At 44.2% G+C, this 16,992-nt stretch overlaps 1 protein-coding gene across 1 annotated transcript in view; it reads right to left on the reverse strand.

Moving 5' to 3' along the window:
* Nucleotides 1–16,992, reverse strand: part of E2F3 (E2F transcription factor 3) — a 39,288-nt gene that overhangs the window by 12,778 nt on the left and 9,518 nt on the right. The gene's annotated exons all lie outside the window — the stretch shown is intronic.

Here is a 16,992-nt window from a genome sequence, read left to right on the forward strand (position 1 = left end):
CAGGGCAGGTTTAGGTTGGACATTAGGAAAAATTTCTTCACAGAAAGGGTTGTCAGGCACTGGAATGGGCTGCCCAGGGAAGTGGTCAAGTCCCCACCCCTGGAGGTATTTAAAAGACAGGTAGATGAGGTGCTTAGGGACATGGTTGAGTGGTAGGATGGCAGTGTTTGGTTAACAGTTGGACCCGATGATCTCAAAGGTCTTTTCCAACCTAAACAATTCTATGATTCTATAAGTTTGTGCACAGGTAATATGAGAGCAAGTTATGTTTTTCCTTCCCCACTTGAAAGGATGGCTTTGAGAGGACCAGTAACTTCCACTGCTGTATGCTTTCCATCTGTGAAATAGGAGACATGACATCAAGAGCAGCATTGGACGACTGTTCTCCTCTGTTCATCAACAATTTTTGTCCTCGTTGAAAGCACAACCACTACATTTATTTCACACTATGCAGCCCATTTGCATTAAAGCTGCCTACAGAAAAGCAAGGTGGAGCAAAAGTAGCATCAGAATGATGATGCCTGAAAATCAGCTAGATTTGGCATTCAGCTCAAAGGAAAGCTACGTCCTTCTTGAATAATACAAACAATGAATGAAACTTAAACTATGCAACACAGAGAAAAACTACAATGAAAACCACCACCAATATGAATTTTGTTCCTAGACAGAAACACAATCTACTATCTTTGGAAACAATTCTATACCCTGCCATGCTACTCAGGTTACTGAAATTAAATCTGGGGACCCTTGTTATCCTAACAATAGAAAGAACAGTACCTGGGAAGACATAGGAAAAAGAAGAAAAAGTCTTATGTCTAATAACATTTAGCTAAGTAACTGTTTCCAAAGAATGTTGTTTATTCAATTAGGTAGAATAATTCAGAGTACTTTATTTGCTTGCTCTTTAGGCTTGCCCCAAAGGGTTGGATCATATTCTGTTCCTCAGTGAACCAAGATAAAAAATACATTCTGCTATGGAGTTGTAGACAGATTTCTGTACCTGTGGATTTAGCTTATGTGTTTTACTTTGGGTCTGTGACCAACAGAAGGCTCTAAATAAATTAATTTATATGCATTTATTTATGGATAGCTAACAAACATCTTTGTACTGGACTCCATTTGCAAACCTCAAACTTATTAAAAGGCGAGTTAAAGCACATGAAACTCGTATAAGCCCACGGCGTAACAGCGTGTGCAGAGTGCCCAAGCCGCACTTCTCTATATTTTGTGCGAAGGGGCAAGGCACTAATTCTTCTGTAACAGAGCAAAACTGAACTAACGGCAGCCTTCTAACCAACTCAGGCACCGGGCTCCCAGCGGCCCTCGGTGGCAGCTCCAAATGGTGGCATGAAACACCTCCGCTCCTCGGGCCGGAGACATCAGCTCTATAATCCAAGGACACAGATTTTAACAAGGTCAACTGTTAACAAAAGCATCCAGCTAATATGTTTAGCCACCGTAATTGGATTAAATTAAGATTACAGCTATTCCAGAGGGAGAAACGCATTTCACACTTTTTTTTAAGTAAGTGTTTTTCCACCCTGAGAACTGTCAGAGAAAAGGAAGGAGGGGTGAAAAGGGAACAATTCAGGGCGTGGGAAGACTAGGCCAAAGGGATACAATTAAAGATAAAAGAGAATCTCAAAACCAGGTGTGAGAAGGAGGGGAAATGCTAAAAGACCTAAAACCCAGAGATTTGCAGCGGCTCTCTTCATCAGAAGAGAAACTCCAGTTTTGACTACGCACCAAAACTTTTTGTCTCAACTTGTTTGCAAGACGCGAACAATGGTATTCTGCCCCTGCTTTTGTGGTTAAACACTTATAACTTTCTCCTGTGAACTTCAAATACTCGGGTTTGGTAGCGAGAGAACCCAAACAAGCATCCTTTGGGTGCGCGCAGCAGTACCAGCCCGTCCCTGTGCGTCGGGGGGTGTTACAACCACCACGCTCCTGTCGGCGCGCCCTGCCTACGGGCAGCGCAGGGCTGCTGACGGGCTTCTGGGAAAATGGCAAACAGCAGAGAGAGAGCACTACAGAACAGTTATTCTGTAGGGCACAGAGCACACAAAACACCTGAGAGAGACACATAGAGCAAAATATTTTAGAAGAGATTAAAAGAGCTTGGTGAAGTTACCAAGAGGCAATTTTAGCAAACCCTGGGGAACATTTGATTTCTGGCCAGGTGTAACAGGTCACTCGGCAAGCGCTTCCTTCCCCTTCCTGTTTTACAAACTTCATAACAAGGTGCAGGATCAAAATGGTATATTCTCTCAATTTCTTCTTCCCTGACTTAGAGACCACAGGTTTTCTAGTGCCTTTTTCTTCACACTGGAGATCCCGGGTGACTCACAGTTTCTCTCTCCCGTCTCCAAAATTATTCATAGTGCTTTCCGCTATCAGGCTTCCACTGAGAAATCTGAAGATCTGCGTTCAGTAATCAGCAGAATGGGTAACCCTTTTCAAAAAAGGTCTTGAGTTGCATAACTTATTTCTGCTGCAGCACTATATTTGTTATTTGCAGTATTTGTACAAGCTTTGGTGTTTTGTCTTTATTTGCACTGTTTGTTCCGTCATAGGGTGTGGAATCTTCTCACGCAGTACATGGGACCTGCGAAGAAGTAGCAAGCCAAAGGACATCGGCACAAAGCATCCCAGTGACAGGGAAAGCATAGGGACTAAGAACTTCTCAGTGACATGAAACTTGAGTGCAATAAATGGAAGTCAGATTCCTCAGGGGGATCGTGAAAGGATCATAAAGCGCACGGGGCAATGAGACAGGTAAAGCCACAAACCAATGCATCCAGCAAGACACCTAAAGGTAACAGGAAAGCCTGCTATTGATCTGAACCAGACACCTACCTAACCCCTTCGTGGAGACCTAAAATGTTTGCCATCAATTTTTCTGACTCTTTCAATACTGCAAGCGACTGCTGATACAGATACAACTATGGATCCACTGTTCAGTGCAGACCACTAAAACCAGGTAGCACCTCAGCTCCTATGTAGTTCCACCCTTCTACCTTCAACCGGTTTGAAAATAAAGAAACCCAGATAGCTACCACAATTAACATCAGAGGCAAACCCACAAGGATGTCTTCATAAGAACACTTGTGTCTATAGGAAAATAGTTTAAAATCTACTAGGATAAGCTAAGTATTTTCAAGTAGACAGGACCTGATGAAATTCACTTCAATACTCAGGGATTAACTTTTAAGAAGAGGTTGGAGGCAGGTTTGCTTACAAAAGACTAGAAAAACAGCAAATGTAGTTTATTATGAATTGAAAAAAAGAGATGGAAAAGGTGCAGTCAGGAAATTATAGCCCATCCCTCTTAACGGGCTATTTTGAACTTGCAGCTACCTGGATCTAACAGGTTGCCACCACCACCTCTTCCACATACTACCTCCATCCCTGAGCAACCCCTGCTCCCCTGGCACAGGCAGCACCTGACCGAGGGGTCCTCATCAGACCCTGCAGGGAGCTGCTTCAAGGGGTCACAACCAGCAGAAACCTAGCCCTCATCCAAAACTGAAGCGAGGAGTTTTCTGCCAGGTTAGCCCTTGCCAGGTGACTTGTCTGCACTGAGGGCTGCCGAGCAGGAGCAGTGGGACACCCTCCATCCCCCTTGGGGCATCAGCTTGGCATTTGAGTGGCTTCACTTTCATGTCACAGAGCAATCGACTTCAGTTCTTGGGGAAAGTAAGAAAGGAAAAAACAGGGAAAAAAAAAGGGAAAAAAAAAAGAAAAAAAAAAGGGGGGGCGGGGGGAAGAAAGAGTCAGCGAGTTACCTTGTAAAAGCATCATGGATAGCAGAGGGCTAAGCGTTCTGTAACAGCCAGCACAGGGTTTTGTCAAGATAGTGGAGAGGGAAGTGCTGTGGTGGGGGACGGCCAGCATCAGTTTTTGGAGACTGCACCATGTCAAAGCAAAGCCTCATTTTCTTTGAGGCTTATATTTCTAAGTTTGAGGGAAGAAGCAGTAAAACGTCTTCTAATTCTTTCCAATGATAAAACCATGGAGCACAACTTTGCCAAACTATGCACATTTGAAATTTTTCCTGCTAGATGTCTCCCTCAGCTTTATTACTGGATGCAAGACAGTTGCGCTGTTTGCAAGAGACAGACCTAAGAAAAATTACATTACCTGTGCTACCTTCCAAAAACCCTTTGTCTGAATATTGCTGCACCCATTATGCTTTATCAGGCACATAAAATTTGACAGAAGGATGATCAGTGTCGGGCACACGCCTTTCTATTCCCTCAAAATCCCAAATTTAAAAAACACTTGGAAAAGCACAGCTGGTTCATTTTCAATACAAACATTATCAGCCAAATTCCATTTCAAACAGCAAGCTCTTGGGCCTGCCCAGGCTATGCACACACCACCTCCTGGGAGGTCCCACATCCAAGTCCCCTGCTCCCCTAGCAGGCATTCGGGATATATTAGAGCAGCAGCAGTCTGATTTAAACATAAAGGGACAAAAGTTGAACTCTGAATGAGAGCAAAAGTAAACGGGGACAAAGTCTGCTGAGACGGGGACAGGAGATAACTTATTCCAAAAAAATGGGATGAGGAGTTGGAAAGCAACTCCCATTTAGGGTTGACTGAGGAAGGAAAATAGGAAGATTGGAAATGACCAAGCATAGCAAGGAATAAATTGTGTGTATTAAGCGATAGCTGAGGGTGAACCAAGCAGCAAGCCAGAGAAATGTGTCTTAGTGCTCAGCTGCGTCTCTGTCAGTGCCTCAGAGCGAGGACTAAAGTTGGGCAAGTCAAGCAAGGGCAGATGACTAAGTCTGGTGCAGTCTCTAGAAGATATTACAATTGCTAGGCACAGATAAAATGGCAGCTTTTCTGGGTGTCACCACAATGCTGATATTACTGGGGAGGGGATGTAAGCCTATCCAGAGAGCAGAGATAAATTTTGACCGCAGCAAGGAAGCGGTAGCACAGACGCTTTAACAATCCCCATGCACTTTTCGTAGGCTTTCCTCCGTGTTTTCAAAATTAAGCAGTCACCTAAAAATACAATTTAAAAGCCAAGGTTCTGAGGCATGAATTCTCGAAAGCTGTTCTGGAGGTCGGGAGCTGCAGAGAAGAAAGCAAACACCTTACATGAAAGGGTAAATTAAGCTGGAGCTTGATGAGAGAGAAATACAAGAGAAGCAGCGAAGAAAAAAAAGACACCTTGGGGTGAATGCACAGAAATATTCATATGCTAGGGAAATTTCTCCACTGAATGAGGCGATACAGGCTGTGCCTTTTGAACATGCTCAAAGGAACAAACTCTGGTATGTGGAGAGCCCCGAGTGCCTGCCAGAGGGCCGTACCCAGCTGAGGGCATGGCAAACACTACAGCCAACACTGGGAGAGAGGGAAAAATGGGGAGAGGTGCAGAGAGAAAAGCAGGGGAGCTCTCAGCAGGGAAGGGGCTGAGCTCTGCAGGTCAGCTGGCAAGTGAGGAAACACTTGAGGTCAGCAAAAAGATGCAAGAGGACTTATAGGAGTTGCTACCGTCGGACGCCAAGTGACAACTCCTCATTTCGTACCTATTTCTATTGAGCAATGAGGAGATAAATTTGCAGTCTAAATTCCTGGAAAGGAGAGACATTTCAGTTTTCCATGAAGAAATATTTACCCCAGTGGTCTACGCACAGATACCAGTAACTTGTACCGTATCATCCTTGGTTTTAATTAGTTAATTCTGACAGTATAGAACCATAAAAAGGGGGTTTAAGAACAGGAAGATAAAGAAATAGCTGGGAAGTAAACTACTTGCATGTAAAAGACCATAAAATAAGTATGTTCTTAAAAGGGAGATTTCTAAAAGTCCTCTCAACTCTTCCCAAAAACATTAGTGCTCTGTCAAAAGTGTGCATTCCCCTACTACCCTACACAGAGGAACAAGACCAGGAATGGCACTGTAATGAAAACATGACCTCAAAATTGAGTTTTACAGATTGCTCATTCATTAGAGTGAGGTAAAAGCATATAAAAAGATACACAAAAAAATAGTGCCTTGAAAATGGAATTGTAAAACCAACAAAAAGAAGAACAGAAGTCTGAGGTATCGCTAATTATTAGTCAGGATTATTAGTTGAGTGACAAGCAGCTTGTATTTAAAGTAACATTTAAAGAAGCATTTTAAAGCAAATGAAAACACAGCTTACAGAAATCATCCTGATCAACCTACTCCAACACAAAAGCCCCAAATTTTCTACTCAGAAAATGGCAACTGTTGTAAAAAGGGGACAAAAAAATCCTTTCCACTATACCAATTTGTGTTTCTTAAACTATCAGCTTCTTTTTCAGCTTATCATCAGCTTATTATAGTTTTGACTGAGGGAAATTCTTCTCTAGCTCCTATATTGACGTTATTCATTCAGCTACAGTTGAATTGCTTGTTTTTAATGTTTTAATATAAAATATTAAAAGAAAATCCCCTTTGTGTGTCTTCGTTGGGCTTATCGTTCAATAAGAGGCACGTCACAATTATCAAATTAAACTACATTCTGATCATCTTGCGGCCCCTCCTCTTTCGGCATTTGACCCTGAGCACTGAAGGCTGATAGTGTTACTCTGATGAAGTTTCTTCAAGGCCTGATTAAACCATCCTATTTCCATCAATTTTCCATTTTCACAATTCCCTTGGAAGCATCAGGAGTGTCAAGGAAGCCACGAACCGTAAGCACTTAAATATCAAACCCTAAGACTTATATTTAGCTCAAGAAAGTTAAAGCGTGGGTGGCCAAGTTTCAGTGGCACATTCTCGTTTGAAAGTAGGACCCAAGCCAGAGGAACCCAGCGATGGCTTTCCCTTCCCAGGGTGAATATGCAGGAAGAAGTAATGCAAGTGTCATGAGTGCCTCCCCATCATTACTGCAGAAGATCACACGATGACACTTTTAACACCCACTGGAAGGAATACATTAGCTTTCAGAGATGCTCAACAGTTAGAGCGCGGATAGCTCGCTCCCGCCTTAGCAGCACTGTGCATTGGCACCGGGCGCCTCCCCCCCCATGTGGCAGTTCACGCTTCTCTCACCTCGGCCCTGCCTGAACCAAAGAACATTTCCAACGGCTTTTAAATGAAACACAATGCCCTCAGCCAAACCGAGAAAGCAGCGGAACATAGCAATGAAAAATGGTGGTTTCTTCCTAGAACTACGGCAGGTCATTTGTGGTTGGACTCGATGATCTTAAAGGTCTTCTCCAATCACATGATTCTATGATTTTTTTCTGAAGGAGGATTGTAATCTCAAGGTACTTTGATTTTCATACTGATGTCTGGTGGAGAGCTGACCTGCCAGAAGGTCAGAGCGTCTCAGAGTCACCACCACCACCAATGTAACTCGGGCATAGCGTTAAGTGGACAACCCATTTTCTGCTCACCAGTCTACTCGGATGCCACGGGATCAGCCTACGCCCTATCAGGCTCATGCTCAGTATAGTAACCACTTCTAAAATGCACAGCTTATCTTGTTCTCCTACGCTGGTGCAGTGCTTCGTATTTTCTTTGCACTAGAAGGGGAAGGACATTACAACGGTTGTGCAAGAAATAAACCAAAGCATAAACCACGTTTCAGGCCTCAGACCAACAGAAATACACCTATGCTGCATAGGAAATGAATCATCTGAGATCTTTCTATTGCAATTTTTTCCACCAAATACGAAACAATTACTTCTTACTGGAAGCAATGGTTTGCACTGCACTAAGCTTGAAGGCTCCGGTTACCACCTCATGTTGAAATACGAAAAGTTATTTTCAGGAAACTGCACCCAGTTTTCATCTCAACTGCTAAACTGCCCGAGGTGAGGAGCACACATGTCTCTTGGCAGTCCCAAAAACGTCTCCATGAGACAGCTGCCCCCTCATCCCAATGGCTGCTGGAGGCTGAGCTGCACCCACCTGGTTTAAGGCAGAAGCTCTGGAGGCCAAACATCCAGACAATTGACTGACAAACAGCCAAGACTCGCACACAGAAGCACAGACAGACCAACCAGCATCTGTGGGGGAATCCTGACTGCAGGTTTTTGGGGTGGCTGGCTGCAACAGGACAGTTTCCCTCCCCAGTGGGCATGGCCAGGGCCACGGTGGCAAGGCTAGCCTGGCCACCAGCAGGCTTTAACACCAACCTGGTCCTGCAATGTCAAAGCCATCGGCCATTCGCCTACCCCCGTTCCTAAAGATACCACTTCAGCAAGGCTGCTGCCTCCAGAGCAAAGCTCAGGGGTTTTCAGTTGCAGTTTGCATCAGTAACTTCTCACCACAGACATCCTTTGAAGAAAACAAGGCTCTCATTAAAACAGGCCCAACGCTGAGCTTTCAAACTGATGGCAAGAGGGCGGGGAGGCAGGACGTGACGACAGAGCAGCTGCATAAGAGACTTCTTGGTGTAATTCCTTTGTATTGCATAAACATGCAGCAATTACACCGACACAGGTTCACTTTTAACATTACCCATCGAGATCAAAGTAAGCCAAATAAGAAAGTGATAGTTTAAATTCACACGGTGTGTGACAGGGCACCTACCACCTCTTCACATGGCAGCAGAGCTGCTTGCAATGTTTCAGCCCTTCCGGAGACTTTCGGCCTCCTGCGTGTGAAGCTAAAACTGAAGTGGACCAAGGGAAATAAATCTTCCATATTGTTTTAAGGTTGGTCCCAGGGAAACAGCATCGCAAAGCAGTCAGTCTCAAAATATATCCCAGAGATTATTTTGTCTTTTGTATTTAAGGACGATTTTTAAAAGTACTCTTTTAAAAAGTCATTAACTTCAAAATAAGATTGTGATTGGATTAGTTCCACTGAGTGACTTCCACTCTATGTGTAGAAATAAGCACAGCTACTTAAAAAAGAAAAACTTTCAAACACTGTCAGTTGTCTGCCAAATTGTCTGCTAAACAAACGAGCCCTGGGAGGGGGGGAGGAAGGATGTTAAGGGAGCTGGAGAACAGGGTAGGGTGAACTTCCTTGGAGGAAATTCCAGTACGTGCCATAAAGTATCAGAGACACAGGTTAAAAACTATAGTAGTAGTATACTGGGCGTATGTATCAACATAGGAATCGGGAGGAGAGTTACACTCCTTACTTATAGAACATGTAGAATATAGTCACAGAACTCTCTAGGAAGATGGAATTAATAAGATTTGATACATAGGCAGTGAGAAGGGAGGAGAAGGAAGAGCACTCAACAAAGCCACGCCAGTGCTATCTCCGTGTCAGCGCACTGTAATGATCCAAGATTGGGCTTGCATCACAGTTTGCTCACTGAATTACCAGCCTGAGCCACAGCATCTCGAGCTTTGTTTTCCTTGGATACAGGGCACCTACTAGGAAGGGCAGCATCTGTGGAATTACACCAGTGAAGTTTCTGGAGTGCAAGTTCAAGTTTGCTTGTCTACACAAGTCTGTGGTTCAAGATTTCCCACCCTGGCACCCCAAACCTTCCTGCACTCCATGCAAAATACCCATACCGAGTTGTGCCAGAGTAGGGCCAAAGGAGTGCATTACTCTACTTACTGACAGGCGATTCACAGGGAATTAACTTACTTGTACATTCTTTCAAAAATTAATGGCAAAAAAGATCCACCTGCAAACACTTCAGAAACTATAGCACAGAGCTACAAACTACAAGGCAGCACGTTTTGAATGCTTGGGCACACGTGAATGTTAGTGTTGGGTATTCATGCCCCCAAAGGAGGGCAATCCTTTCTCAAAAAAAGTCAACACTAATCTTGACTCCATATTTTTAAGTCAGTGCCTGAGGTGTGATGGTTCTTATGTCTAACTACGTGTTCAGTTAATGCAATTAGTTATGAGAAATCAGATCTAAAGTAGTAAAACCTTTTTATTTCGAAGTACTTCCTTAACCTAGTTCCATACAAGTATAAAAACATATGGTTGGATTCCCCAAAAGTAATAAATGTACTTTGAATCCATTTAGGGTGATAAAAATATTATATAGATTCCAAAGGACATTGTGAAAGTTGACAAAAAGCTTTCAGGAGACAACCAGACCCAGATGAGATGCATTGATTTGCACTTACAGAGACAGAAGATGAGAAACAAGATGGGGTCCTAAGCATTTACTGTAATATAAGATAGTTCTGTAAGTTATGTAAACTGTGGGGGATTTTTTAGTTTACTTTAAGGAAGGCCCAATATTGTCCGAACAGATTAGCCCTGAGGAGTTATATTTGCACCTACAAGTAACTATAATGCTGACTTTGCATGGAGAGATCGATTTATCATTTGCAAGAAGTTAATTAGGTACAGTTTTGAAAATGAAATTACTGGTACCACATAAGTAAAATAATCCTTAAGTAACCTTGAAGAAGTTAACACAATAACCTCCTCCACATACCAAACCTCAGAGTAACAAAAAGAAATAACAAGTACCCAAGAAACAGGAAACACAGTTTATATATCCAAAAGCAACTATTCCTAGAAGCACTCAGAAAGGAGGTTCCAAATCAGCAGAAGTCACAGAAACAGATAAAAGCATGTAAGAAGAGAGAGAGGTAGGGGATCACACATAGCAGGGACCGAGAAACCCCGCACATGGCTGACAGCCCCCTTCACCCTGGATCAGGAGCCAGTACTGCCATCGGATGGTTTCTTCACAGCACATTTCTTTGACTACAAACTGAACTTGATTTTCACCTAGCCTGGGCTGCTAAACCCTAAGGACCGATGACTTCCTCCCTCCCCACGCCAAGGTAGGCAGCTGCTGCAGATACTCCAGTTTCACAGGTCGGTTTGGCAGCGGACAGCTTACGTGGCTGGAACGGCACAAAGACAGCCAAGTTCTTAATGTTTTAAATTCTGTGTAATGTCACAAAGAACAACTAATCCACCGAGCTTTTGCTGTGATGCACATCCTACGTCGGCAGGATTTTATATCACTCCATCAGTCACACCAAAGAGCAGAACAACCTGGGAGTGCTGGCAAAATGAAGATAAATTATCTGTCCATTCCACTTTGTCTTCTTGACTATGCATTCCCTAAACTAAATAGCTTGAGATGACTTCTCCAGAAAAATGAATACTACCTATATCTTAAATTTTAAAATGAAATAAATTGACATTTTCTCTCTAACCCGCCCTTTGATCAAAGAAAAGAATCCAACTTTCTAATATGACCTCCTGCATATCACAGACCGCTACATTTCCCCTAGTTGTTATGCAATTAGCAACATTAAAATATCTTGTGGCCAAGGATAGGAAGACATTGCCATGCAATTTTAGAACCTCTGTTATGAGAAAGTTAAACGAGCAAGCACCTGTCAGGAAGGACCATAAACACAGTTGCTCCCACCCACCAAAAAGCAGGCAGATGGATTTGCTGACCTCGAGGATGTTCAGAGCTGAAGTTACAGAGCATAACTCTGCAGAGAAATTACAGAGCAAAACACTCATTGTGTCAAAACTCGAAGGTACCATGATTATTTTTCCCTCACTTAAAAAGAAAAAAAGAAGTCTGATTTCCACTTTGAGTTTGCATTGTTTCAGCTTTCAGTACAAAGTTCCTGATGTGCTCAAGTGGAACAGTTTAAGTCCTTTAACACCAGAATTATCTCACAGAGTGGCTGAGGCGGGAAAGGGCCTCTGGAGATCATCTAGTCTACTCCCCACTGCTCAAAGCAGGGGCAACTAGGGCAGGATGCTCAAGGCTGCGTCCAGGGGGTTTTTAGTACCTCCAATGATGAAGACTCCACAACCTAAGGACCTATTCCAGCGTTTGATCATCCTCGCTCTAAAAATCTTATGTTTAAATGGGATTCCTTGCATTTCAATTTGTGCCATTTGCTTTTGTCCTGTCACTGACCACCACTGAAAAGAGCCTGGCTCCATCTTCTTCACAATCTCCCATGAAGTGTTCACACACCTTCTCTCCTCCAGGCTCGACAGTGCCAGCTCTCTCAGCCTCTCCTTATGTATCAGATACTCAAAGGCCTTCACCACCTTCGTGGCCCTTCACTGGACCTGCTCCAGTATGTCCATGTCTATCTTACTGGGGAGCCCCGAACTGGACCTAACATGTCAGATATGTCTCACCAGAGCTGAGCAGCAGGGAAGGATCATGTCCTTCAACCTGCTGATAATGCAATGCCTATTGCAGCCCAGGAGGTCATTGGTGGTCTTCTCCATCAGAGCGTGTTGCTGGCTCATGGTCAAACTTGGTGTCCACCAGGACCCCCAGGGCTTTTTCTGCACATCTGCTTCTCAGCAGGTTAGCCCCAGCCTGTCCTGGTGCCTGGAGTTATTCCTCCCCAGGTGCAGGACTTTGTGCACTTCCCTTTGCTGAACTTCATGAGGTTCCTGTCAGCCCCTTTCTCCAGCCCATCAAGGTCCTTCTGGATAGCAGCACAACCACCAGCTACACCAACCACCCCTCCCAATTCTGTATCTTGTAGATCAGTCAAGTCATCCCTTAATACTAATTTCATAAGCAAAATATTGCTTAAGTAAGTTGCACTGTAGGGCATTTCCTTCAGCCCTTGAACAATTTTTGCCACCCTATTTAACACCATCTTCCATTTTCAACACTTTCCCTTTGCAAGCACTAGCACCAACTTGTGTGTTCTGTCAAGTATCAGCTGCACCAAAACTGTGCACTGAGGCAAAAGCATCCCCTCTCCTGTTCCTTCTTTTGCACGTGCCAGGATGCAAGCCTCAGAGCCATCACTCCTCAGTGCTGCGCTGGAAGCTGATGTGCAGTTGCTTGTCCACTACAAACTTCCGAGAAGTGCTGCTTTCCAGGATACAGGCCCTCTTTCATAAGGCATAGCTTGCATTCCCTGTTCTCTGGCATACAACTTTGCCTTTGGCTGTATTAAAGATGCAGCGTGCTTGAATGTGCCTACAGAGCAAGTTGTGAGAGCTCCATTATCATTTACTATTCTGCTAGCAATTACTATCAGTAACAGGTTTTTTTTGTTTACTTCTGGGACAATAATAAAAGCACTCCATAGTATTGGGATTAGTGCAAGTACTCACTGGAATCAAAAGGACCCTTTTCCTGTCACTTAGCCAATTTTTAATCCAATGTCATACTGATGGTTACTTTTTCTTCACTTCAAAATGCTTTACAAAATTAAACATCTTTTCTATCAGCCTCATTCATATGACAGACAGCTACATCTTAATTACCTTTTAGCTTTCGGCTGGTGGGGTGGAAAGGTGGGAAAACTAGAAGGGTGAAGGTGGGAAGAGCTGGCTGTTGGATACCGCTAGTAAACATTTTAGGAAACACCACAAGCACCTTTTGCAGTGTCGTATACAGACAAACTCCATCCTTATAATAGCACACTACTTAAACTCTACAGAAAGGGTTATTTCAGGACTGTTGGACATCCCAAGTTTTAAGGAAGTTTTATGGATGCCAGAACGAGACTGGAAGAGCAGAACATTAGCAGAGAGGTAAAAGAGACAACACCTAGGATGAAAGCAGAGACTCAGGTGTCTATTGATGAGCTTTAATTTCTATTCATTACAGCCTAAAGTTCAGAGAAAGCCCATGTGGCTTCTTGCACTGCTGCCTTCATCCTCCTTCCCTTTCTTCTACCTGCCTTGCTGTATAACCGTGCAGTTATTAGAACTATCCCATAGGCAATGGACAGCTAAATGGGATTTTCCAGAAGCTTGGAGAAGTCTTCCAGTGGAATCTAGCACTAAAATATCACCTATTAAAGGCTGCACTAAAAATTCCTTTCTTTAAATAGATTTCTTCTCTCTTCAAAATTATCTACTCAAGTCAGGCTCATGGATTCTTCCACAAATGTACCTTAATCTGTTCGGAAGATAAATGACCATATGATTTAATCGTGCCTTCTTCACAAAAAAAAAAAGTAACTCTTATGATCAATACACCTTGATCCTTTTCATTTTCAAATGCAGTCCCACTTATGAGTCATCATTCCCTCCTCTCACACACACACTTTTCAGTCTCTCCTCTTCTCATCCTTTTCCTCTTGTTTTAGTAAAAGCTGTAGGTAGGGCAAACTAAAATAGCAAGTTTCACAACTGGACATGAGACATCCTTAAATTTAGATCAAATAAGCCCTTTCAAAGTACACGGGATCCTTCCATCCAGACAGATTTATAAAAGCTACATATAATTAGGGAAAGGAAAAGGATCAAAAATAGCCTGTGTATGATGGCCTTTCTCAACAGTATGTGGATGGAAAGAAGGACAGCCTTATTCTCCTAGCAGCAGGAGGAAGGATAAGACAACTCAGGGCAGCCATGGGAAGTCCCCACCAGCCTGTAGGCTTCCTAGATCGCTAAAAAAAAAACCTAGGGTGTGGTAGATTCTCAAAAAAAAAAAAATCCTCATTTTCTACGTTAATTGTTTTCCCAGCCCTGATTCCAAACTATATCCAAGAAAACCGGACTACATTTCACAATCTGAGGCTGTAGGTTCTTACCCAAGGTGAAGCAAAAGCACTTGAAAGGCCGTCTTGGAAGAAACCTGCTTTGCCAGTCATTGGTTTGTCTTGGAAGCATAAAACTCAAAAACCCCCAAAACCTGTCGCCTTGCCTTGACATCCATAACTTTCAACAGCCGCCCGTTGATAATAGCAGCGAGACTCTTCTTGCTCCTGACTTCCCTCCCACGCTTTGCGCTGGCAAGCAACGCTCACATGCTCTGCGCTAACTTGGAACCAGTTCTGCAGCGCGGCCCTGCGCTTTCCACAGCAAACTGGAAATTTTGTGTCTGCTTCAGGTAAATACATTTTATTGAATTAAATACAAGAAAGTAAATATGGCAGAGTTACAGTGTTCCTTGTGTAAAAAAACTGAATTCCAAAATAAATAGGAATGCTACACAGCTTTCACATTTTACTATCCTGCAAGCGTTTCAATGCACAATGGTGCTAAAGAAAGTATTGGGAGAAAGATGGAAATTTTGGCAGCTGCTGTGGGGAGAGCTGAGGCTTCTGGCAGTGGGCAACGTGTGGAAAGATTGTGAGATAAACACATCTGAAGTTTTTTGCTGAAGTAATCAATAATGGAATAGTTCTGTTCAAAATTAGGCAACGGATTAAAGCAGTAACTCTTATTTTGCCGCCCTATTTGTTACAGGCTGTCTCCAGAGTTAGTACCGCACTAGTTGAGTTTGCACGTGGAGGTTTCCTTACAGCCGCAACGATGTACGTCCTTTTAAGCTGAAGCCGAAATTGAGGGGTATATTTTGGTCACAAAAGCCAAATTCTGCAGTGGCGTGGAATAAGCAGGGCCCTGGGTGCTCTCGCCGCCATGCAAGCTGGCTTCACCTCTCCAATTGAGGGGCAGAAAGGAGAATTGCTATGAGTGCCGTCATGAAACTCAACCTTCCTTAATGACCTTTCCATAGGAGCAACATTGGTTACCACTCATCTGACCAGAAGCTCTAGGAGTCTTCCCATGATCATAAGCCTTGCAGGCTGAGGGAGTTGGGCTTGTTCAGCCTGGAGAGAAGGCTGCGGGAAGACCTGATTGCGGCCTTTCAGTACTTAAAGGCAGTCTATAGGAAAGATGGGGAAAATCTTTTTAGCAGGGACAGCTATGACAGGACAAGGGGTAATGGTTTTAAACTGAAGCAGGGTAGGTTTAGACTGGATATAAGGAAGAAATTCTTTACAATGAGGGTGGTGAAACACTGGGATGGGTTGCCCAGAGAGGCAGTGGAGGCCCCATCCCTGGAAACATTCAAGGCCAGGTTGGATGCGGCTCTGAGCAACCTCATCCAGTTAAAGGTGTCCCTGCTCACTGCAGGGGGGCTGGACTAGATGACCTCTAGGGGTCCCTTCCAACCCAAAACATTCTATGATTCTATGATAAGCCCCTTGGCTGTGGCTGCGGCTACTGGCAGTAAAAGACAGCATCCCCATTGCTATCTCCAGGGATTCTATGACCTCTCATGCAAGACCACGCCACCTTTACTTACGTTTGTGAAAAATCAGTCATGTTAAAGCCCTGCTAATAGCAACTGTACCTGTCAAAGCAGCACAGCCAGTCTTTCCTCAGGAGGTATTTCCTGATAGCGATGGTTTCAGAGAAGGCCTCCAGTATTAGAAGCTCACTCTACGTACATAACTTCTAGGCACAAGTTACATTTATATCTTCACCTACTTCAATGCCAGCCATCACACTGTAATTAAATTACACGTAGCCTGGGAGCCTCTGTCAGGGACTGGGAGCTGAGCGTATGAGGCACGGCACAAACACAGCGCTGAGAAAACGCAGGTTTGCAGTTTAAGCAACTGTGGATTTCCCCTGCGAATTGAGAACGTTTTCAGCCATCTTTTCCCCTCCACATGCTCAACAAAACCCCCAAACTGCCCCCGAAGCCTTTAAAAGCTGAAAGCCGGAGATGGGGAGAACATGTGAGTTCCCTTTGGCCCGTGGGCGCTGCCAGCCCGTCACCAGCAGCTGCATGCGCTCGGTAACCTAAGCAGTAAGTAACAGCACAAAAGCTGCCTATTTCTTTACAGAGCCATCTGTTAGGTTTTCATTACGCGCAACTCCACCCACTTCAAGGAGATGCTGAGGTCACACACGGCATCCCACGCCTGGGGAGAGCCCACGGCCGAAGGGTGCGTGCCCGTGTTTGCAGCCAAGGGTTCAGCGGGAGCGGATCCCCAGCCTGGCCGGGCGCGAGGCAGTGTGAGCCCGGGCGCCGGCGCAGGGAGGTGGTGGGAGGGAGGGCAGTGTGACCCTGTTTGTGACGGCACAGACTTGGATCACCTTAAGCTGACTGCAAAACCACATCTCCAAAGCGTCTCCCAGGATGGTTCCAGGAAATCCTCTCCATCATGGGAAGCGCTCCTAGTAGCACAGACCCGGTCCCCAACTCACCGTGTCCTTCCTACACCAGCAGGCAATTAAGGTTACCCTGACTATGAGAGGATTACATTTCATTTCCGAGAACATGCAGATAGGAAGCAGGAAGGTGTTCTAGTTTCCAAGACGAACAGCCATGCCCATGCTGCTGAACGGAGTGG

The sequence above is a fragment of the Egretta garzetta genome, unplaced genomic scaffold, assembly GCF_000687185.1.
Source record: "Egretta garzetta isolate BGI_Z169 unplaced genomic scaffold, ASM68718v1 scaffold14, whole genome shotgun sequence".
Classification (NCBI taxonomy): domain Eukaryota; kingdom Metazoa; phylum Chordata; class Aves; order Pelecaniformes; family Ardeidae; genus Egretta; species Egretta garzetta.